This window comes from Bufo gargarizans, chromosome 2 (genome assembly GCF_014858855.1).
Source record: "Bufo gargarizans isolate SCDJY-AF-19 chromosome 2, ASM1485885v1, whole genome shotgun sequence".
In the NCBI taxonomy this organism is placed as follows: Eukaryota; Metazoa; Chordata; class Amphibia; order Anura; family Bufonidae; genus Bufo; species Bufo gargarizans.
In genome coordinates, this window is record NC_058081.1 from 122,487,903 (window position 1) to 122,513,730 (window position 25,828).

Here is a 25,828-nt window from a genome sequence, read left to right on the forward strand (position 1 = left end):
GGTGTCACCTATTTAGACTAATTGTCTTCCTTTATATTCTCTCCCATACTGCATTACTTTGCGGTTTATACTACTTCCTGGGTGAAGTGTTCACTGCTGGAGGCTGCTGTTTACTCAGATAAGTCTTTTTATGTATTGTGTTTCCTTGATGGCTTGATTCTAGGTGACCCTGACTCCATCCGTATTAAGTGCAGGGAGCTGGTGGTCGTGTCCCCTCACTATCATAGGGTTTTCAGGTGTCACACAGTCTTAGGTACCTGGGGATGCAATCGTCTACCATGTAGACCCTTGCATGGGCATATCAGTCAGGGAGAGCTCTTAGGGTTTTATAGGGTTCACCTATATGCTCCTTAGTTTGGGATCAAGCCAGTCGGACGTTTATTCATAAGTTCCAACTATCTGCAACATCATCCGTGACACTGTGATGACCACGTGTAATAAAATTTCCTCATGCCAGCCCACACATATCCTCCACAACCCAGAACAAAGAATGGTCCTTGCCTAATATATATACAACAGCCTTTTATGTCAGGTGAATGCCTAATTGTTGGGGCCTGTACTGGCCAACAGTTACATATGTATCCTGTGACTGCCTAATGCACCTCCTGCCACAGAATCCAAAGTTCTGTGCTGTCAGGTGAATGCCTATCGGCTAATTTTTGGGGCCTATACTGGCCGACAGTTACATATTTATCCTGTGACCGCCTAATGTACCTCCAGCCACAGAATCCAAAGATCTTTGCTGTCAGGTGAATTCCTATTGCCAAATTTTTTGGGGCCTGTACTGGCCGACAGTGACATATTTATCCTGTGACCGCCTAATGTACCTCCAGCCACAGAATCCAAAGTTCTTTGCTGTCAGGTGAATTCCTATTGCCGAATTTTTGGGGTCTGTACTGGCCGACAATTACATATTTATCCTGTGACCGCCTAATGTACCTCCAGCCACAGAATCCAAAGTTCTTTGCTGTCAGGTGAATGCCTACTGGCAAATTTTTGGGGCCTGTATTGTCTCCTTAGAACTTAATTGTACATAATTCTACAATACCGTATGTCCAGAAACACAAGCAGAAAGCCAAGTAGTGTAAAGTGGACATTGTCCAATTTACTTGAACTAGCAGGAAAGGATTTAAAAAATAAATGCTGCGATTGCAGTTTAAGGTTGATTTTTATCTCTCAAGCATCTTGATTTGCCTATCTTTGGTCATGCTCTGATTGGCAGCTACTAAACCTATCTGGCCTAACTATACTGAATATTTATTCTGCATGTTAATATTAAAAAAACACGATAAACCAATAATCGCTAGATATATAAATTGAATTTAGAAGAGAAATGAAAATATTTTAATTAAAAGTTTTATTTTTTTTGCTAGTTACCGCTTCAGCTTAAAGGATTAGTAATGCCTAGGAGTCACAGCTGTATAATAAGGTTTTCATCTTTTAATATCAGTGGGGTGTTAAAACATTTCTGAAAGTTGAATAATTACTTTTATTTTTCTAACTATCAGTATCTCTGTCCATTATCTCAATACTATGTTTTCCTGTTTCGTATAAGGTTTTGTATTTCAATTGATTCTCACAGCTCTAACAAAAGCCCACCTTATTACATTAAATAATTATACGTTTTTATATTTACAATAGGTTTGTGCAACCCAAAGTCATTGGGCATTACTTGAAAGATTAAAGCATTACCCCACACTGAGATGGTGTGGTAGATTAACAGCTTTTTCTCCTTTAATATTATTACATGCTAAACCAAGGAGAGGTAAACATGGATAATAAGTAATTCTCCAAAATGCAAAGCACTTTACAAAACATGACCCTAGAATATCAGCTCTACCATCCAGACCGGGAGTACTCAAGTACTTTTTGTTAAGGTCCACATACATGAGTCTGCTGTAGGATGAAAAAATCTAAAGAGGAACACCAGTGGCTTGTAGTACTGCATACATTTTTTTTTTTACAATAAGCCACACCCAGGGGTGGGATTCAAATTTTAAACAACTGGTTCCGTACTCAACGGCAGATTTGCGGCGTCGCAACACATGTTTACATATGAATACATCATAAATATGCAACACACATAAATACACCATATACATGGTACACATACATAAATACACCATGTATACACTACACACACATACCACAAAACTTTGAAAAAGCCTAAGGAGCTAAACTATCAGTGTCGCGCAAAGGTGTTTTTACAGCTCTGGCCCACACTTCTAACTCCTCCCAATGTCTATCTGTACATGTCCCAACCCTGCTTAGTCTCCATTGTGCCCCCCACACAGTAGTTATGCCAGATCTGGGATGGTTGGGAGGAATGCATACATAAACAGACTATATAGACACTACACTCACATAATCACATATACAATATACACCATACAGTTTATAAATGACACCTAGGCTACACTTACAGCAGATTTACCAACACCATATACATTTTATACACATTTGTACCTAGCACTAAATACATATTTGCATGCATACTATATTTTGTGCTATCCAGAATACAGCACCACATACCTCTTACATCAAGTGACTTCTCTTTCTTCATCTGCTCCTTTCAGACCAGACCACCATAATGATTTTTCACCCATCTTTCGTCTCTGCAGTTTGATAAAAGACATCTTACGTTGTGATGGACGAACATCAAATATTCGCGAACCGCAAGTTCTCGGCAGGCCCCATTCACTTTAATGGCAGGCGAACGTGAAAAACCTTCAGGTCGTATTTGCAGCCACCAAATACTTACTAGAAGTGCATAAATCATTCCACACCATGGACAGTGACATACCAGAGGGAGATCAATGGCAAAAATTTACAAAAAATATATGTATTTTAATCAGGGGCAATTTTCATGCGTCTTAAAGGTAAACTGTTAAAAATGTGCCCTCGGGAGTACAGGCCCCAAACATTAGGCATTCACTGGACAGAAAACATCAAGTGATTAAGTGGCTGGAGGTATATTAGACGGTCATTGGATATTAATTTTACTGCAGGCCAGTACAAATACATGTAAAATACTTATGTTTAAAAGAACTAAAAATATAAAATTGGATTAAATACATGGCTAACAAAATCCCCCCCCTTGAGAGAACCCCAAATAATAATAGTTGAAATTCACTAACAGGTGGTCATCACAGGTGTTGAATTCCTCCGTGGCCACAAACATTAGGCATTCACCGGACAGAAAATGCCATTTATGCCGCTGTATTTACATAAGACAGGGACCATTATTTATTCTTGGCGGATATGTGTGAGCTGGTATGAGGAAATTCAATTAAACGTGGTCATCACAGGTGTTGAATTCCTCATAGATCCATGCCTCATTTATTTTTTGAAATATGAGGTTGTCCACACTGTCGGGAGCTAGGCGAGGGCGCTTATCGGTCACAATCTCTCTTGCTGCGCTGAACGTCCTTTCGGACAGGACACTCGACAAGGGGCAAGCCAAGAGTTCCATGGCAAATTGGACCAGCTCTGGCCACAGGTCAAGACTGCACACCCAGTAGTCAAGGGTCTCCTCGCTTCTCAGAGTGTCCACATCGGCCGTTAACCCAATGTAGTCGGACACCTGTCGGTCTAGGCGTTCCCTGAGGCTGGATCTGGAGGGCGGCTCTCAATGGGTTGGATGCAAGAATGATCTCATATCCGAAGTGACCAACACATCTTAAAACCGCCCTCTTCTTGCATGTGCTAAAGGATTGGTACTGATGGCGCCCTGGCTGCGACTGACCAGTTTGGTGATCTCATCAAATGGCCGCAGAAGTCTGCATGCATCGTGCATAAACAGCCACTGGCTCGGTGAAAAAAAAAAAAAGCTCCCCAGAACCTGTCCTGCTGTAGAGTTCGTACAAGTAGTCTTACACGGGACGTTTCTGCTGGAGCAGCCTATCAAGCATATACAAGGTGGAGTTCCAGCGCATCAGACAGTCACAAATTAAACATCTGACGGGCAAGTTTGTGTCGCTGCTGAAGGTCAGCAAGGCAAGCCATGGCCGTATAAGATCTTCAAAAATGGGCAGAGATTTTCCTGACCAGAGACGTCCTGGACCCCAGGGTATTTGGCAACGAATTGCTGCACGACTAAGTTCAGGACGTGTGCCATGCACGGCACGTGTGTCATTTTGCCCTGTTTCATCACGCTCAGCAGATTGGCACCGTTGTCGCACACCACTTTACAAACTGTCAAATTGAGCAGGGTTAGTCACTGATTGGCCTGACCGCAGAGCTGAAAAGAGTGCAGGACCGGTGTGGCTCTTGGTTTCCAGGTACAACAGCCGCAGCACAGAATGGCAATGTCTTACCTGGCACATCAAATAGGTTCTGGGGAGCTGGGGGGATGCAGCAGAAGAGGCAGTAGCATTGGAAAAGGAGGAGTCAGCCGAGGAGGAGACGGAGGATGGAGTAGGAGGAGGAGAAGAAGAGGCAGGCCTGCATGCAATCCGTGGCGGTAACACCAAATCCACACGGGTGCCACAGGTTGCATGCTTGAAAGTCATCAGAAGGTTCACCCAGTGGGCAGTAAAAGTTATGTACCTTCCCTGCCCGTGTTTGCTAGACCACGTGTCTGTGGTCAGATGTATCTTGGCACCAACACTGTGTGCCAGAGATACATTCACTTGCCGCTGAACATGGCCATATAGCTCTGGGATGCCCTTCTGGGAAAAATAGTTCAATCCGGCGATCTTCCATTACGGTGTACCAATGGCCATAAATTTTTTAAAGGCTTCCGAGTCCATCAATTTATACGGCAGTAGTTGGTGGCTAGCAGTTCCAACAAGCCAGCTGTCAGCCGTTGAGCAAGAGGGTAATCCGGCATCATGAACTTTTTAAGTTCGAACATTTGGGCTACGGAAGCCTGCCTTTTGCCAGATGAACGAGACAACGGCATGGTGGAAGGTGGAGTAGAGGACAAATGGGAGGAGAGAAGAGAAGGAGAAGAGGTAGGACGTTCAGCACCGGGAGTGTGGCTTTGTGGGTTCTCAGGGTGTTGCTTCCACTGGGCTCGGTGATGGGAGGCCAGCTGCCTTAAGGTTGTCGTCCCTAGGTGAGTGTTGGGCTTACCGTGAATTATGCGTTGACAGTACAGGCTGCAGATGGCTACACTATTATCAGCAGCTGACATGTTAAAAAAAAGCCCACACTGCAGATCCATGTGTCGGCATCCTTTGAGCGCAAGATGTGACCTTGCATGGTGGATGTCTCGCTCCAGATACATTTGCAGTCTGCTTTTTGCCTCCTGCGAGGCCTGCTTCTCCTCCTTCTTCTCCCTATCTGGCCTGCTACCTCCTCTTCCTGATCCGATGCCAAGAATGGCTGCGCATCGGTAAGGTCTGGGAATGAATGGGAAAATAATACCTCTGACTTGAGTGGAGGGGCTATGGTGGTGAGGGGTGCACATAGCAGAAATTGAGGAGGGTGAAGATACAGAGGATGAGGAGAGTGTAGAAGCAAAAGGCTGAGTGAACCACTCAACCAACTTTAGTGCGTCCTTTGACGTAATCACACGCACCTTCTCCAACTTCCCACTTAGGCTCCGGCATGGTGCACCTGCCCGATCCATACCAGGAATGGCCTGCCTCTTCCTCTGCCTATCATTTTCAAAATGACCCTGTGACAAAGTCCCTATAGAAGAGCAGTATTTGTGGAAGCAGGTATATCGCAAGCCTCAATTAATATTTTGTGGAAGCTGGTATATCAATCCCCTCCCAATAATGAGTATTTGCTGGAAGCCGGTTAATCAAACCCCTTAATCATTATTTGTGGGAAGCTGGTGTATCGCAGGCCTCAATCAATATTTGGTGGAAGCCGGTATATCAATATCCTGTATCAGTATTTTGTGGAAACAGGTATATAGAACCCAATAATGAGTATTTGCTGGAAACTGGTAAATCAAACCCCTTAATCAATATTTGGTGGAAGCCGGTGTATCACAGGCCTCAATCAATATTTGTTGGAACCCGGTATATAAATACCCTGTATCAGTATTTTGTGGAAACAGGTAAATAGAATATGAACACAACCTAAAATAGGAAGCTGGTCACACTTGTATATAATGATGCCCAAAGTATATAAACGTTGATTGAATTATGGGTAGTCTTAAAAGATAAGTCTTTAATTAGGTAATATTAAAATGATAGGCTCAAAAATGAAATGTGTAATAACACAGACCTCTCATGGAGGACAAAAAGAAGAAAATTATTCCCTGCTAACTACAGTGAACTGGTCAGGTTTGAAAAAATGTGGAGCCAGGAGGTGTGAACACTGGCCCACTCGGAGGAGTGAGTTGGAGAACAAACAGGTGATAGATATATAGAGAGGGAGACAGATGCTGGGTCTCAAACCCTACATTAATCCCTGTGTTCAATCATATGTGCTCCTACCGTCTGACCCTAGATGGCCCTCAGACCTAATGTTAGACTGCCCAGCTTCGTCGGAAGTAAAAAGGACCAGTCACTTCTAGGAGATCAGATGCAATGAATAGAAAAGAAAAAATGACGACAAAAGAATTTGTCCCTGTCCCTACGCGTTTCACTGGCTTGCGCCAGATCATCAGGGGACTCAGATATCACCAGGACCTCCGGTGAATGGTGACAGGCAGTCTGTGCCTATCTCAGCTATAAATGTTATGCTGCGGCAGCAAAGGACACAATCCTATATATGACAGGCAGTACTTAGCTTGCTCGATGTTCAGCTCGGGTCCGGGGTCCGCACCTATCCTGCGTGTGGCAGTAGCAGGATAGGTGCGGACCCCGGACCCGAGCTGAACATCGAGCAAGCTAAGTACTGCCTGTCATATATAGGATTGTGTCCTTTGCTGCCGCAGCATAACATTTATAGCTGAGATAGGCACAGACTGCCTGTCACCATTCACCGGAGGTCCTGGTGATATCTGAGTCCCCTGATGATCTGGCGCAAGCCAGTGAAACGCGTAGGGACAGGGACAAATTCTTTTGTCGTCATTTTTTCTTTTCTATTCATTGCATCTGATCTCCTAGAAGTGACTGGTCCTTTTTACTTCCGACGAAGCTGGGCAGTCTAACATTAGGTCTGAGGGCCATCTAGGGTCAGACGGTAGGAGCACATATGATTGAACACAGGGATTAATGTAGGGTTTGAGACCCAGCATCTGTCTCCCTCTCTATATATCTATCACCTGTTTGTTCTCCAACTCACTCCTCCGAGTGGGCCAGTGTTCACACCTCCTGGCTCCACATTTTTTCAAACCTGACCAGTTCACTGTAGTTGGCAGGGAATAATTTTCTTCTTTTTGTCCTCCATGAGAGGTCTGTGTTATTACACATTTCATTGTTGAGCCTATCATTTTAATATTACCTAATTAAAGACTTATCTTTTAAGACTACCCATAATTCAATCAACGTTTAAACAGGTAAATAGAACCCAATAATGAGTATTTGCTGGAAGCCAGCTAATCAAACCCCTTAATCAATATTTGTAGGAAGGTGGTGTATCGCAGGCCTCAATCGATATTTGGTGGAAGCCGATATATCAATACCCAACGATATGGACAATTTGGTTGGACTTTGTCCACAAATCTCCTGTGCACTAAAAGGTACAATTTAGTATTAAAGTGTGGCCAGTACAAACAATTCCGTAGCTATTATTCAGTTATTTCTGTATAAGGGATGAAGTACTTCTTTAGCCCAGAAGGCGTCAGGCACAATGCTGGTTCAAGCTGAAGTCAGTGTAAAAAGCTCCCCAATAGACCCCAGACTCCTCTTTTATTAAGGCAATAGAACGACACCTAGTTGGAGACGGCTTTACAACTTCAGCCAGTCAGCCCAGAGAGTACAGGTACATATCAAAAGGACAGGGAGGGGCACTAACATGGCCAAACAGTGCAATGCACACATCTCATCCCTGTATACAACGAAGGATGAGTCATGTCCATTGTCCGATCAGCCAGGTGGCTCCCCCATCAGTGTCAGCATGTACCCCATTCAATACTGCTCAGAGTGACCAGTATCTAGTGAAGATCATTCTACTGGTTGTTATAGATTTGAGACTATCTGTGGGACATTGCTACAGCTATTGTCAGTATACGGTACGAATATACTGACAAGGCAGATATGCATGTCTTAAAAGCAGATATGTATCCAGAAAGGGATAGCGAAGGCGCAACAGAGGTATAATATGTGTCTCTCGTTATGCAGACTTCACTTCTGTAATGTGTATAGACATTTGAATAGTAATGAGCGGCAGGGGTCATATTTGAATTCGCAATATTTTGTAAAATTTTGCAGAATATTCGTAGAATATTTGCAAATTCAAATATTTGTTTTAGGAGTAGTGTTGATTGTGAATTTTTGTAATGCGAATCAATGAGATTGTGAAAACTCAGATCCGATGGTATATTCTAACCCCCAGGCATTCCCATGGTGACGGGGACGCTTGTCAGGGAGGAGTATGCCAAAGTGGAACAACTGTACAGATTTAAAAGAAAAAAATATATTCTAGAAAACTAATATATTTGTTTTTTAGAATATTCGTAATATTCAAAAACAAGAATATATAGCAATATAGCGAATATTAAAAAAAGGAATGTAGAGCAATTTAGCTAATATAGTGCTATAATCTTCTTTGTCTAATAGTTGTAATTTTTTTACAATCTGAACTTGAGATGTGAAAAAATTACAACTATAAAAAAAAGATTATAGCCCTATATTAGCTAAATTGTTCTACATTCGTTTTTTTCAAATATTCACTATATTGCTATATATTCTTGTTTTAGAATATTACGAATATTCTAAAAACTAATATATAGCACTATATCAAATATATTAGTTTTTTAGAATATTCACATTTTTTTCCATCTGAAGTCATGATTCCTCTCTGCTTAAGTTACTTAAAGGGAGCCTGTCACCAGTTTTATGGTGTCTTAACTAAGGGCAACATAAATAAGTGACTGATTCGCTTAGCAAAATGCTGGGTCACTTTCTTTAATTGACCCAGTCAATCTGCCAACTTCTTGTATTGAAAAGCTCCAGCTGATAATGATGAGTCATGAATATTTATGAGCTCCTGACTCTTCCCACCCACCTGCTGCTGAATGACAGTTTGTTTCCATATGAATCAGCAGCAGGTGGGCAGGGGAGTGGCTATAGCTCTGAATTAAATATACGCTGGACTCAATGACATCACGCTGGACTCAAATCAGCTCATTAGCATGCGGCATGCAGCATCTTTGTGTGTATATTATGAGGTAACCATCAGTCACACCAGTAAGTGAATACATCTAAGGTACTTTTTAGTAGTTAATGATTGTATATAATTCGTTAGATTATAATCAAATATCCACATGACAGGTTCCCTTCAATGTATATCACACCCCTCAATCAGTTTTTTGGGGGGGCAAACAGGTATATCACACCAGTTGCAATTAGTTATTCCAATAGCGTCTATCCCTCTATCTAGCTGCAGTATCGCAGGACTTTTGTGGCCCTATTAGCTAGTGTTTGATGTCACTAACAGTCTGTCCCTGCTCCACACAGCAACCTCTCCTTACACTGGCGAAAAACAGAATGTAAAATGGCTGCCAGATCGGGTTTATTTATAGGGTAGTGGGTGTGTCCATGTACTGAAACGTCTCAATTGGCTGTCCTGTCTCACCTGATGGATTTGTCATGTATCAAAGTTCGGCACTATGCATAAAAAATATGGCACGTGCGAATATCGCCATTTTTTTCGCATGTTCGGCAAATCGCAACTGAGCAAATTTCGCTGAGAAACGACCGCCGGGCAAACTGCAAGGCCATCTCTAATCTTATGTTCCTACTTTTCCATCATCCTCCTACCTTCTGAACAACTCACCTGCCACCTTTAATAATAATAATAATAATAATAATGTGCACTAGTTCTGTGTGCCAGTACAAAAATTCCCTCAGTGCCCCCAGTTGAGCTAATGTCCCCATAGCACCCCCATAATGTATGCAAGTATAAAATACCCCTATATAATGCCCCTAGTAAATGCCCACATAGTTCTCCTCTTCCCCATAGTGCCCCCATAATATGCCAGTATAAGATTCCCCTATAGTGTCCCCCAGAATGTGCCAGTATAAATGCCCCTTCTTAGTGCCCCCATAATGTGCCTATATAATATGCTCCTATAGTGTTCCCCCCCTCCAACACCATAGTATCCCCATAATGTGCCAGTATAAGATGCCCCCATAGTGTCCCCCATAATGTGCCAGTAATGCCCCCATAGTGTCCCCCATGTGCCAGTAATGCCCCCAGTAGATGCCCCCCATAGTGTCCCCCATATGCCAGCAATTCCCCCAGTAGATGACCACATAGTGTCCCCATGTGCCAGCAATGCCCCCAGTAGATGCCCCCATAGTGTCCCCCATGTGCCAGCAATACCCCAGTAGATGCCCATATAGTGTCCCCCATATGCCAGAAATGCCCCCAGTAGATACCCTCATAGTGTCCCCATGTGCCAGCCATGCCCCCAGTAGATACCCTCATAGTGTCCCCTATGTGCCAACAATGCCCCCAGTGCGCCACAGAAAAGAAAAAAAACACTTCCAAAACCAAAACGCTGTCAGCGATGCGATGCAGGCCTATTCTGGCTTAGTATCTGCAGCCTATTAGAGGAACAGGAAGGGAGACGCCTCTCCCTTGCCCTGCCCCTGCTGCAGTGTTCATCTGCATCGCCGTGCTGAGAACAGTGATACAGATTAATGTAGGGAGATGAGCGCTTCCACAATGCAAGCGCTCATCTCCTGCCGCACCAGATTGGGATTCATCTGGTAACATGGTTTTCCGATCAGGCTGTAATTTTAACAACCGGATCTGGAGAACCGGAGGGAACCGGCTGAATCCCATGCCTGGCCACACCTATAAGCCCACCTAATCTCTTTTCTTCCAACCAAACGGTAAGAGTGTCCTTTCCGTGCTCCCTATAAATAATGATGCCCCATGGTGGTCCTCAGGCAATATGATATCCCTTTAGTGCCCCACAAAGTATGATACCCCTCCACCGCAGGGTGATCCCTTAGGTGCTCCTCACACAGAATGAGCCCCTCTTAAAAGCACTCTTAAATGATTCCCTCACAAAGTGTCCCCTAGACGGTATGATGTCCCCTTAAGTAAATTCCACACAGTACAATGTCCTGTTAAGTGGTGCCCATACAGTACGGCCGCCTCAAGTTCCCCCTACCCAGTACTGTATGAAGACCCCTTAAGAAGCCCCACACACAGTGATGTCCCACTTATAGATTATGCCCCCTTAAATGGCCCAGACAGTGATGGCCCACTAATAGTTATGCACCCTTTAGTGGCCCCCCTCACAGAGTTATGCCCAACTCCCTACCCAGTAATGCACCCTAGATGGCCCCCATACAATTATTCACTATTTAGTGGAGCCCCACAGAGTTATGCGCCTTTAGACTCCCTATTTCAAACTTATGCTCCCACAGAGCTGCCCCCTCAAGTGCCTCCACGTAGTGATGCCCCTTTAGGTGGCCCCCAAAACATAGTGATGCCCCACTCATAAATTATGCCCTCTTAGATGGCCCCCATACACACAGTTATGCACCCTTTAGTGCCTCCTCACAGTTATGTCACCTTATGTGCAACCTTACCCAGTTATGTCCACTTAGATGTACCCCTACCCACAGTTATTCCCCTTTAGTGCCTCCCCACACAGTTATGAACCCTTTAGTGGACCACCACAGAGTTATGCACCTTTAGACACCCTCTCACAAAGTTATACTCCCACAGTGCTACCCCCTCAAGTTCCTCCACCCATAGTGATGCCTCTTTAGAATATGAGCCCCCCACCACCTATTTATGCCTGCTTAGATTTCCCCTCACACAGATATTCCCCTTTGATGGCCCCACAAACACTTATGGCACCTTTAGTGGCACCCTCACAGTTATACCACCTTAGATATCCCCCTCAAAGAGTCATGCCCCCCTTAGATGGCCCCCTGCACACAATTATGCCACCTCTACTGGCTCCTAACAGGGTTATTTGGTGCCTCTGATGTACAAACTCACCTATCCCAAGTTTCCCCGAGGAACAGAGCTGCTCCGCTTTGTGTTCTGCTGTCTGTGGCTGAGTGCAGCAGGCGTTATGACGTCAATATATCGCGCCTGCATGCGCTGCACTTTGACCAACACGGGAATGGTGAATCAGGGAACTAATGGCTCCCTGCTTCACCATTCTATTCAACTGAATCTAGTTGAATGTGGGACATGCAGGGGTCTGGACAGCTGGGGTCAGAATTTGGACCTCTGTCTGCTAGTTGAGTACCCCTGATCTAGACATTAGTGAATCTTTATTATATGTCAAATATTAGTCAAAGATTAGAAAAAAAGAGTTTAGTTTTTCCAGAAAATATTCCAATCTAAAAGTGTTTGCTCCAGCAGATGCATGAATATGTATGATGCCATGGTGTGCTATGCTATTTGTGTAGCATCCTAGTTAATTTAGGATTAGAATTATGTTATTTGTGCCTGGTATATCTGTACATCTCCAAATAACAGAGCATGAAAAGTCAACAAGAAGTAAAGAATAAAGCATAAACTCAGGACCTTTGCTGTTCCATAAATAAGGACCAACTGGTACAGCAGATATTCAGAAATAAAAAGTAACTGTGGTTCACAATTTACTCCATAGAATGCACATTACTGTTCAACACACTTTCTTACCATTAGTACTATTCTGCTGATAAGACCCAAATCACCAAAATCTCTGCAAAGAGAATGGAAACCTCTGAAAGTACAGTAACACCAGGCTAGTGTTCTTTCACACAAGGGTCTATTAACCACTTAAGGACCACAGGTTTATACCCCCCTAGTGACCAGGCCCTTTTTTACAAATCGGCACTTCACAACTTTTACGGTTTATTGCTCGGTCATGCAACTTGGCACACAAATGAATTTTACCTCCTTTTCTTCACAATAAATGTGTCAGAATTTATTGTAATACATGTCTTTGATAAAAAAAATCCAATAAGTTTATATTTATTGGTTTGCGCAAAAGTTATAGCGTTTACAAACTATGGTACAAAAATCGGAATTTCTGCATTTTCAAGCAGCTCTGACTTTCTGAGCACCTGTCATGTTTCTTGAGGTGCTAGAATGCCAGGATAGTATAAATACCCCCCAAATGACCCCATTTTAGAAAGAAGACACCCCAAAGTATTCGCGGAGGGGCCTGGTGAGTTCATTTTTTTTCACAAGTTTCACAGCGGAAAATGACACTTTCTGAGCAAAAAATAAAATAAAATAAAGTTTCCATTTCTGCTAACTTCTGGCAAAAAAAATAAAAATAATCTCCCACGGACTCACTATGCCCCTCAGTGAATACCTTGGGGTGTCTACTTTCCGAAATGGGGTCATTTGTGGGGTGTGTTTACTGTTCTGGCATTTTGGGTGGGGCTAAATTGTGAGAAACCCTGTAAAGCCTAAAGGTACTCGTTGGACTTTCGGCCCCTTTACGCACCTAGGCTGCAAAAAAGTGTCACACATGTGGTATCGCCGTACTCAGGAGAAGTAGGGGAATGTGTTTTGGGGTGTATTTTTACATATACCCATGCTGGTTGAGAGAAATATCTCTGTAAATTGACAACTTTGTATAAAAAATTTAAAAAGTTGTCATTTACAGAGATATTTCTCTCACCCAGCATGGGTATATGTAAAAATACACCCCAAAACACATTGCCCTACTTCTTCTGAGTACGGCGATACCACATGTGTGACACTTTTTTGTAGTCTAGGTGCGCAAAGGGGCCCAAATTCCAATGAGTACCTTTAGGATTTCACAGGGCAAATGTCTAAAAATGCCCTCCTAAAAAGTACTTATTGGAATTTGGGCCCCTTTGCGCATCTTGGCTGCAAAAAATTGTCACACATCTGGTATCGCCGTACTCAGGAGAAGTAGGGCAATGTGTTTTGGGGTGTCTTTTCACACATAACCATCCTGTGTGTGAGAAATATCTTTGTAAATTACAACTTTTTCCATTTTTTTATACAAAGTTGTCAATTTACAGAGATATTTCTCTCACCCAGCATGGGTATATGTAAAAATACACCCCAAAACACATTGCCTCACTTCTTCTGAGTACGGCGATACCACATGTGTAACACTTTTTTGCAGCCAAGATGAGCAAAGGGGCCCAAATTCCAATGAGTATCTTTAGGATTTCACAGGGCATTTTTACGCATTTGGATTCCGTGAGGGGTATGGTGAGTTCATGTAAGATTTTATTTTTTGGCACAAGTTAGTGGAAAAAACAATTTCCGCTAACTTGTGGCAAAAAAAAAATCTTCTATGAACTCGCCATGCCCGTCAAAAGTGATATTTATAGCGCCGCAGCGATTTTACAGTGTTTGCAGTGATCAGAAAAAAATATTTCTGTCACTGCGGTAGGGCGGACTGAACGCAAGTGTACGCACAAGATCAGGCCTGATCGGGCGAACACTGCGTTTTTTGTAGAGCCTAAGGCGACCCTAATGTACTGATATAGATCTGATTGCGATCAGTCTTGATCACTTACAGGTACTATATAGTACTAGTGCTGATTACCGACAGCGATGACGCTAATCAGCGACTAATCAGTGACTGCAGTGCGGTGGGCTGGGCGCTAACCACCTAACAAGTAGCTAACTAACTAGCGGTGATAAGGGATCCTTAGACCCCATTCACACGTCCGCAATTCTGTTCTGCATTTTGCGGAACCGAATTGCGGACCCATTCATTTTTATGGGGACAGACTTTGTCCCGCTCAGATCCGGAATTGCGAATCTGCCCTTCGGGTCTGCACTTCCATTCCGCAAAAATATAGAACATGTCCTATTCTTGTCGGCAATTGCGGACAAGAAAAGGCATTTTCTATATAGTTATGGCAATGTGCGGATCCGCAAAATGCGGAAAGCACATTGCCGGTGTCCGTGTTTTGCGGATCCGCGGATCCGTGGATCCACGGATCCGCAAAACACATACGGACATCTGAATGGAGCCTTACAGGGGGGTGATTAATGACAAGGGGGTGATCAGGGAGTCTATATGGGGTGATCAGGGGTTCATAAGGGGTTAATAAGTGCCGGGGGGGGGGGGTGTAGTGTAGTGTGGTGATTGTTGCTACTTACAGAGCTGCCTGTGTCCTCTGGTGGTCGATCCAAGCAAAAGCAACCACCAAAGGACCAGGTAGCAGGTATATCAGACGCTGTTAACAAAACAGCGTCTAATATACCTTTCTGATGCGATTATTTTAACATCTACAGCCTGCCAGCGAATGATCATCGCTGGGAGGCTGTAGTAGTACTTCCGAGCATGCGCGCGCGTGTTCATGCAAAATCTCAGGTCTCAGGCGTCATTGAGACCTGAGAGAGCCGCCGCACTGACGCCTTTCGTTAGTGTGACGGCAAGAGGTTAATACAAGATTAAAAATATTATGAACATAGGCTCATAAAATGTATCCACCTTTCATTTTTCAGACCTCCTTTGGAAAATCAAAGGTGGATTCTATGGGTAACTAAGCCAGTTTTTCTTTACAACAGTTTTCATAAACCTCCCCCAATATGTTCACAACTACCCAGAATAAACGAATCAAATCAAATAAAAACAAATAACAGCTAATAGCATAAGCACATTATATATACCGTATTTTTCGCCATATAAGACGCACTTTTTCTCCCCCCAAAATGGGGGGAAAATGCCCCTGCGTCTTATATGGCAAAAATACGGTGTATATATATATATATATATATATATATATATATATACATATATATATATATATATATATATATATATAAAAGAAACCATAAATTAGACAGACTGCAACATAATAAAATTAACCAATCATCTGCAAAACTACCTAGTTTCATTCATAACATTGAGCATAGTAAACTCAAAAAGGAAACAATGTATCAGCTAATTAACAAACTTGAGGATTCACAAAACTAGTTTTTTTGTAATTAGGTTTACACAGTTGAGATGTTTATTTCTAGTGTTGAGCAAATTGAAGCATCCGAAGTCGAATTTGATCCAAAGTGTAAGAAAAATGTGGGGTGACTATTGTCACTGTTGCTGCCCCACCTCCCCACTCTGTTATGGGGCCACTATTGTCTCTGTTACTGCCACCCACTATTGTCCCTGTTTGTCCTTGTTGCCATCACCATTTATTTTTTCTGTTCTTCTTATCCACCAGAAGAACAGAAAAAAAAATATGTTGAGCCTCTGTAAGGCCTCTTTCATACGGTCAGTATTTGATCAGTATTTGTAAGCCAAACACAGGAGTGGGTTCAAGACACAGATGAGATGCAAATATTTCCATTATATTTTAGCTCTATTTTGGACCCACTCCTATTTTTGGCTTACAAAGACTGATCAAATATAGATGGAAAATACTGACCAAATACTGACCGTGTTAAAGAGGTCATTAAGGTCGTGCATGCAGGACTTTTTTCCTGGTTAAAAAACTAATTTCAGATGTAAATGGACAAAACTGATGGATATTGCACATAAAGCTTCTTTCACACGGTCAGTATTTTGAATCAGTATTTGTAAGCCAAAAGTAGGAATGAGTTTAAAATACAGAAGAAATGCAAATATTTCTATTACATTTTATCTCTGCTTTGGACCCACTCCTGGTTTAGGCTTACAGTCACTGATCAAATTCTGACCACCTGAAAGAGGATATAAATACAGGCTTTGTTTTTATTTTAGTTTTCTGTTCTTCTGACATCTGTGTGATGTCAACACAGCCTTAATGCCACTTTTGCTGCCACCTTCCCCACTCTATCATGGGCCCATTACTGTCACTGGTACTGCCACTATGATCTGTTATATGGCTGCCCTGCTCCTCTGCTGGTCCTTTTCGTCGGTTGGATCCAGCAGAGGAGCAGGCTTCACAGTGAGTAGCACCAACAGTACATACTTAGCCCCAGATCACCCCCTGCACCCCAATTAACCCTTTGATCACCCCTTTGATCGCCCCTGTCAATCACTAGTGAAAGGAAAAAAGTGATCAGTGCAAACTGTCACATTTTTTTTTCACTGGTATTGACCGTTAGGTTTTAGGATAGTTTAGGCCCCTTGGTTAGGTAGTTTAGGGATCGGTTAGCGCCCAGCCCACCGCACCGCAGTCACTGATTTGCTGATTAGCGTATCGCTAATCAGCATTTGTACTTTTATAGTATCTGGAAGTGATCAAAACTGATCACGGTCAGAACTATAATAGTATTAGTGTCACTTTAGTTCTCCCTCCACCCAAAACGCAGTGTTTGCCCGATCAGGCCTGATCGGTCGCCCACACGTGCGTTCGCCCACACCCGCCCCACCGCAGTGACAAAAAAATTATTATTTTTTGATCACTGCACATTCACTTTACACGCGCTGCGGCGATAAAAAAATCAGTTTTGATATTTTTTATCAACCGCAGCGGCCTCCGGTACTTCGCTAGCCTCCCCTTTGTAAGACAGGCTTGCTTTTTTTCTTGGGTAGTCTCAGGGAATACCCCTAAATTTAGTTGCCCAAATGTCAAACACGGGGTATTCTTCTGAAGAGGCCTACAGGCTTCTGACCCAGTCGGATGAGGAATGGGAACCCTCATCTGATGAATCTAGCGGGTCAGAATACGAACCTGTAGAAAGCAGTGGCTCTCTGACCCAAAGTTCGGACGAGGAGGCTGAGGTCCCTGATACCACCAGGCGTACCCGGCCCCGTGTCGCTAGACCACAGGTTGCGCAGGATCCGCTTCAAGAGCAGCAGAGTGGGGCTGGTGCTGTCGGATTACGTGGTGAGGCATACACCAGCAGTGCAGCCCTCCCTGGACCTAGTACCAGCACTGCCGTACAACCTGGTGAAGTGGCGAGCACCAGAAGGGCAGTTGAAGCTGGTACGGTGGCACGAGCAGTAGTGACCCCGTCGCAGCCACCGCAAAGACGTGCCCGTAGAGCCCCTAGAATCCCTGAGGTGCTGGCAAACCCTGATTGGCAGTCCCCAACTTCAGCCGCACCTGTAGTTTTCCCTTTCACTGCCCAGTCTGGAGTTCGGGTTGAGACAGCTCAGATCGGTTCGGCCCTGGGATTTTTTGAGCTGTTCTTGACTGCGGAGCTCTTAGACATAGTTGTGGCCGAAACAAACAGGTATGCCACACAATTTATAACCGCCAACCCGGGAAGCCTTTCCGGTGGAAACCAGTCCAAGTTTCTGAAATTAAAACTTTTCTGGGCCTTCTCCTCAACATGGGTCTAACTAAAAAGCATGAATTGCGGTCATATTGGTCCACGAACCCAATTCATCACATGCCCATGTTCTCTGCTGCTATGTCCAGGGCACGTTTTGAGGCCATCCTGCGTTTCCTGCACTTTAGCGACAACACTGCCTCCCGTCCCAGAGGCCACCCTGCTTTTGACCGGCTCCACAAAATTCGGCCCCTCATAGACCATTTCAACCTGAAATTTGCAGATTTGTATACCCCAGAGCAAAACATCTGCGTAGACGAGTCCCTGATACATTTTACCGGGCGCCTTGGCTTCAAACAATACATCCCAAGCAAGCGCGCCCGGTATGGGGTCAAATTGTATAAGCTCTGTGAAAGGGCCACAGGCTATACCCACAAATTTCGGATCTATGAGGGAAAAGATCAGACCCTGGAGCCGGTCGGTTGCCCTGACTACCTGGGGAGCAGTGGGAAGACAGTCTGGGACTTGGTGTCACCCTTATTCGGCAAGGGGTACCATCTTTATATGGACAATTTCTACACAAGTGTGGCCCTCTTTAGGCATTTGTTTCTAGAACGGATTGACGCCTGTGGCACCGCGCGAACTAGTCGCGCGGGCTTCCCCCAACGGCTCGTTACCACCCGTCTTGCAAGGGGGCAGAGGGCCGCATTGTGTAACGAAGAACTGCGGTGAAATGGAGAGACAAGCGTGACGTTTACATGCTCTCCTCCATTCACGCAGACACGACAATACAAATTGAGCGAGCAACCCGTGTCATTGAAAAGCCCCTCTCAGTCCACGACTATAACCTTCACATGGGAGGGGTGGACTTCAATGACCAGATGTTGTCTCCGTATTTAGTTTCCCGCAGAACCAGACGCTGGTATAAGAAGGTGTCTGTATATTTAATTCAATTGGCTCTGTATAATAGTTTTGTTCTCTACAGTAAGGCTGGGAGAACTGGATCCTTCCTCAAATTTCAGGAAGAGATCATCGAGAACCTCCTGTACCCAGGAGGTTCCGTGGCCCCATCCACCAGTGTAGTTAGCCGTCTACACGAGCGACATTTCCCCAATGTCGTTCCTGGTACCTCAACCCAACCGTCACCCCGAAAAAGATGTCGTGTCTGTAGCAGGAGTGGAATAAGGCGTGACACCTGCTATTTCTGTCCTGACTGTCCTGACCACCCTGCCCTATGCTTTGGAGAGTGTTTCCGGAAGTACCACACACAGGTACACCTAGCATAGGGATCATCTCACCAGGACAGGCACACAGGGCTATTAGGGCCCATTCACTCACAGCTGCTGCAAACCTCTCCTTTCACCTGGGACAAAGTGCATAACGCACTTCGCCACATCTTTGGGCGATTTGCGCTTTGCACATTGACCCATGAGGAAGGAGAGGTTTGTTCTATAAAGGTAAAAAAAAAACAAAAAAAAAAACACCAGTAAGCAAAAAGGTTAATGTTTAGTTCAAAAAGTTAATGTTTATATGTTCTTTTCCAAAGTTAAAGGGAACCCGTCACCGGGATTTTGTGTATAGAGCTGAGGACATGGGTTGCTAGATGGCCACTAGCGCATCTACAATACCCAGTCCCCATAGCTCTGTGTGCTTTTATTGTGTAAAAAAATAAAATAACACAATTTGATCCATATGCAAATTAACCTGAGATGAGTCCTGTCCCTGACTCATCTCACGTACAGGACTCTTCTCAGGTTAATTTGGATATGTATCAAATCGTTTTTTTACACAATAAAAGCACACAGAGCTATGGGGGCTGGGTATTGCGGCTGTGCTAGCGGCCATCTAGCAACCCATGTCCTCAGCTCTATACACAAAATCCCAGTGACAGGTTCCCTTTAATAAAATTATTGCGTTGCGGCCTGTTTTTTTTTTTTTTTTTTTTACCTTCCAGGTGGACCAACCGATCGACTAGCTGCAGCACTGATGTGCATTCTGACAGAAGCATTGCGCTGCTGTCAGATTACACGCAAGTCGGTGTATGCGGCGCTGCAAGACGAGATTTCTACTCTTCAGTAAAAGATACGTTTGCCAAGGCATACGAGCTGAGGAGGAGGCGGCGTTCCTATGCTTTGGCAAACACTTTGTATATATAAAAAATAAAAAAAATCCCGGCAATGATTTATTCATCCACATCGATTGATGTGAATGGAGAAATCTGGTTTGCCAGGGCATACAAACTAAGTGGGTATGGATGTTGGGCGGAGCTCCTATGTCCTGGCAGACGCCTTTCCCCTCCTTTTTTTTTTTTTTGGCAGAGATTTTTTCATCCACATTGATCGATTTGAATGAAGAAATCTGTGCCGTTCATTTTTTTCTTTCAGCCCAGAGGCTGAACGGAAAAAAAAATCTCATTACCTGTATGCTCAATATAAGGAGAATAGCAGAAACTCCTAATGCTGGCCATACATGTAATGATTGCAGAGACCCTCAAATGCCAGGGCAGTACAAACACCCCACAACTGACCCCATTTTGGAAAGAAGACACCCCAAGGTATTTGCTGAGGGGCATATTAAGTCTTTGAAAGATTAAAATTTTTGTCCTAAGTTAGCGGAAAGTGAGACTTTGTGAGAAAATAAAAAATAAAAATCAATTTCCGCTAACTTCTGCCCAAAAAAAAAATTTCTATGAACTTGCCAGGCCCCTCATTGAATACCTTGGGGTGTCTTCTTTCCAAAGTGGGGACACATGTGGGGTATTTATACTGCCGTGGCTGGCTTTTTAGGGGCACACATGTGGTATCGCCGTACTCAGGAGAAGTTGGGGAATGTGTTTTGGGGTGTCATTTTACATATACCCATGCTGGGTGAGAAAAATATCTTGGTCAAATGCCAACTTTGTATAAAAAAATTGGAAAAGTTGTCTTTTGCCAAGATATTTCTCTCACCCAGCATGGGTATATGTAAAATGACACCCTAAAACACATTCCCTAACTTTTCCTGAGTACGGCGATACCAGATGTGTGACACTTTTTTGCAGCCTAGGTGGGCAAAGGGACCCACATTCCAAAGTGCACCTTTCGGATTTCACCGGTCATCTTTTACAGATTTTGATTGCAAACTACTTCTCACACATATGGGACCCTAAATTGCCAGGGCAGTATAACTACGCCACAAGTGACCCCATTTTGGAAAGAAGACACCCCAAGGTATTCCGTGAGGGGCATGGCGAGTTCCTAGAATTTTTAATTTTTTGTCGCAAGTTAGTGGAATATGAGACTTTGTAAGGAAAAAAGAAAAAAAAAGAAAAATCATCATTTTCCGCTAACTTGTGACAAAAAATAAAAATTCTAGGAATTCGCCGTGCCCCTCACGGAATACCTTGGGGTGTATTCTTTCCAAAATGGGGTCACTTGTGGGGTAGTTATACTGCCCTGGCAATTTAGGGGCCCAAATGTGTGAGAAGTACTTTGCAATCAAAATGTGTAAAAAATGGCCTGCAAAATCCGAAAGGTGCACTTTGGAATATGTGCCCCTTTGCCCACCTTGGCTGCAATAAAGTGTCACACATCTGGTATCACCGTACTCAGGAGAATTTGGGGAATGTGTTTTGGGGTGTCATTTTACATATACCCATGCTGGGTGAGAAAAATATCTTGGTCAAATGCCAACTTTGTATAAAAAAAATTGGAAAAGTTGTCTTTTGCCAAGATATTTCTCTCACCCAGCATGGGTATATGTAAAATGACACCCCAAAACACATTTCCCAACTTCTCCTGAGTACGGCGATACCAGATGTGTGACACTTTTTTGCAGCCTAGGTGGGCAAAGGGACCCACATTCCAAAGTGCACCTTTCGGATTTCACCGGTCATTTTTTACAGATTTTGATTGCAAACTACTTCTCACACATTTGGGCCCCTAAATTGCCAGGGCAGTATAACTACGCCATGAGTGACCCCATTTTGGAAAGAAGACACCCCAAGGTATTCCGTGAGGGGCATGGCGAGTTCCTAGAATTTTTTATTTTTTGTCGCAAGTTAGTGGAATATGAGACTTTGTAAGAAAAAAAATAAAAAAAAATAAATCATAATTTTCCGCTAACTTGTGACAAAAAATAAAAAGTTCTATGAACTCACTATGCCCATCAGCGAATACCGTAGGGGGGCTACTTTCCAAAATGGGGTCATTTGTGGGGTTTTTCTACTGTTTGGGCATTGTAGAACCTCAGGAAACTTGACAGGTGCTCAGAAAGTCAGAGCTGCTTCAAAAAGCGGAAATTCACATTTTTGTACCATAGTTTGTAAACGCTATAACTTTTACCCAAACCATTTTTTTTGCCCAAACATTTTTTTTTTATCAAAGACATGTAGAACAATAAATTTAGCGAAAAATTTATATATGGATGTTGTTTTTTTTGCTAAATTTTACAGCTGAAATTGAAAAATGTCATTTTTTGGCAAAAAACATTGTTACATTTTGATTAATAACAAAAAAAGTAAAAATGTCAGCAGCAATTAAATACCACCGAATGAAAGCTCTATTAGTGAGAAGAAAAGGAGGTAAAATTCATTTGGGTGGTAAGTTGCATGACCGAGCGATAAACGGTGAAAGTAGTGTAGTGCAGAAGTGTAAAAAGTGGCCTGGTCATTAAGGGGGTTTCAGCTAGCGGGGTTGAAGTGGTTAAACAGCTGTGTACCTCAGTCTACCATCCAAAGACTGATGGACTGGTAGAGAGATTTAATAAAACTCTAAAAACCATGCTAAAGAAAGTAGTGGACAAAGATGGGAAAACTGGGATTTCCTTCTCCCCCATCTCATGTTTGCCATCCGTGAAGTCCCTCAGTCATCTACGGGCTACTCCCCATTTGAGTTGCTATATGGTCGCCACCCTAGGTGTCTGCTAGACATACGTAGCAAAAGAAACCCGGGAGGAAGAAGCTATCATTGAACATATGGCACAAATGCAAGATCGGATATCTGCGGTGATGTCTATTGTACGAGTACATACCTTTGTGCCAGTTGACCGGGTGCTGGTGCTGTTCCCTACAGTAGAGAGTAAATGCCTGGCTAAGTGGCAAGGCTCCTTTGAGGTGATAGAGAGAGTAAATGAGGTAAACTATAAAATCCGTCAACCAGGTAAGCCTACTTTCACACTAGCGTTCGGGGCTCCGCTTGTGAGTTCCGTTTGAAGGCTCTCACAAGCGGCCCCGAATGCATCCGTCCAGCCCTAATGCATTCTGAGTGGATGCGGATCCGCTCAGAATGCCTCAGTCTTGCACCATTTGGCCTCCGCTCAGCAGGCGGACACCTGAACGTTGCTTGCAGCGTTCGGGTGTCCGCCTGGCAGTGCGGAGGCAAACTGATCCGTCCAGACTTACAATGTAAGTCAATAGGGACGGATCCGTTTGAAATTGACACAAAATGGCTCAATTTTCAAACGGATCCGTCCCCCATTGACTTTCAATGTAAAGTCTGGACGGATCCGTCTGAAGCTACTTTCACACTTAGAATTTTTTCTAAACTATAATGCAGACGGATCCGTTCTGAACGGATCCCATTGTCTGCATTATAGGAGCGGATCCGTCTGTGCAGACACCAGACGGATCTGCTCTGAACGCAAGTGTGAAAGTAGCCTAAGAGGAAGGATGAGCAAGTATACCACGTCAATCTTATAAAACCGTGGAAAGATCAACTATCACTAGTATCGGGCGGGCATATTTGAATAGCGAATATTAATTGCGAATATTTTGAATATTGTGATATATATTCGGAATTTCGAATATTCTCGATTTATTTTTATTTTTTTCATCAGTAACCTCCCTTCTTGCTTGTGGGCCAGTGAGAAGGCTGCAATGTCTTTTTCTGAGCTTAGCAACATCCCTAGCAACCAATAGGAAAGTTGCCTACCCCTTACTATATAAGAACCTCCCCAGCAGCCCTTGTATGCAGTATTTTGCAGATCTGAGAGAGACAGCAGGGTTGTTGCTGTGCTCTGTGCTTTCCTGTGTCATTTCACCATTCACTAATAAGTAGTCAGACCTGTTAAAATGTGAAGTTGCACGTATTGTGCTAAAATATTTGCATCATTATTGTTGATTTCGCAATCGCGAATATATTGGCGCACTCTATCTGCATATAAAGCTATTGTAATGTTCTGCCGTGCCAACCATTTTCTCCAGTCCAGAAAACTTCTAGCAGCTTGAAAAATTTAGCTATAGTGACCCACGCCTGTATTTTGCGCTCATTACGCGAATATTACATTGCCGATTTTTCATGATCAATAAAATAATCCGAATTTGCGGATATATGATGAATATTCTACCAAATATTCACAAAATATTGTGGATTCGAATATTGCCCCTGTCAGTCATCGCTAACTATCACTTGCTGCCAACACCCCCTTCCAGGGATGCCCCTGTTGCCAGAGGTAACAGTACCGGACTCCCTGGCCAAGACACAAAAGGTAAGTGCAGGGGTTCCTCTTTAAGATTAGGTATTTATTCTCGGAGATCCCAGGTCGCCCCTCTGTCATAAAACATGACATCATTACAGAACCAGGGGAAAAGGTTAAGATGCAACCCTACAGAATATCAGAGCCCAGGAGCGGGATTATCTCTGAAGAGGTGAGGAAAATGTTGGAACTTGGGGTAATTGAAGAGTACCATAGCCAGTGGTCCAGCCCCATAGTTCTGATTCCCAAACCAGATGGCAGCTGGAGGTTTTACAATGACTTAGTTGAAAGTTGAACACCATATCTAAGTTTGATGCTTACCCAATGCCACGTGTTGATGAGCTCATTGACAGGCTCAGAAATGCCTGGTATATAGCCATTCAGTAACCAAGGGATACTGGCAAATTTCCCTGACAAATGAGACCAAAGAGTAAACTGCCTTTGCCACTCCTGATGGGTTGTTCCATTATGTTGTCTTGCCATTTGGTTTGCATGGAGCCCCTGCAACCTTCTAGAGGGTGATGGATAAGATATTAAGGCTCCACAGACAGTACACAGCAGCATATCTGGATGACATCATCATCCAAAGTCCATACTGGGAATCCCATCTACCTAGGGTGCAGGTGGTTATGAATTCACTGTGTGAAGCAGGCTTCACAGCCAATCCAAAAAAATGTGCCATTAGGCTTGAAGATGCTAAGTATCTGAATTATATCATAGGCCGAGGCCTAGTAAAGCCCCAGTTAAACAAAATTGAAGCCATACAAAGATGGCCTCAACGAGTATACAATGAGCAAGTCCTTGACTTCTTGGGGATTACAGGCTATTACCGGCGATTTATACCTAATTTTGCATCCCTTGCAGCCCTACTAACAGACCTGATGTGGCATAGCATCACTATGAAGTGCCTTTTGTGCTGTGGCATTAGAAGAATTTTGATATATCTGACCAGCCTGTCTATTACTCCTCTAGCGACATTCTATGGAAACAGTAGGTTTAAAGAGCACGCCAAATGCTTGAAATAACTTTTTTATTAACTTCAACTTTTCTTCATATATAAAACTGCCGCCTCCGTAGAAGATAGACCATGTACATAACACGTGTTGAAAAGATATCACAAAATGGCGGTATGCATAAGATGGTGGTTCAACTGTTCAATCTTGTCATTCAACATAAAATGGTGGATATATTTCTCTCTTGAGTA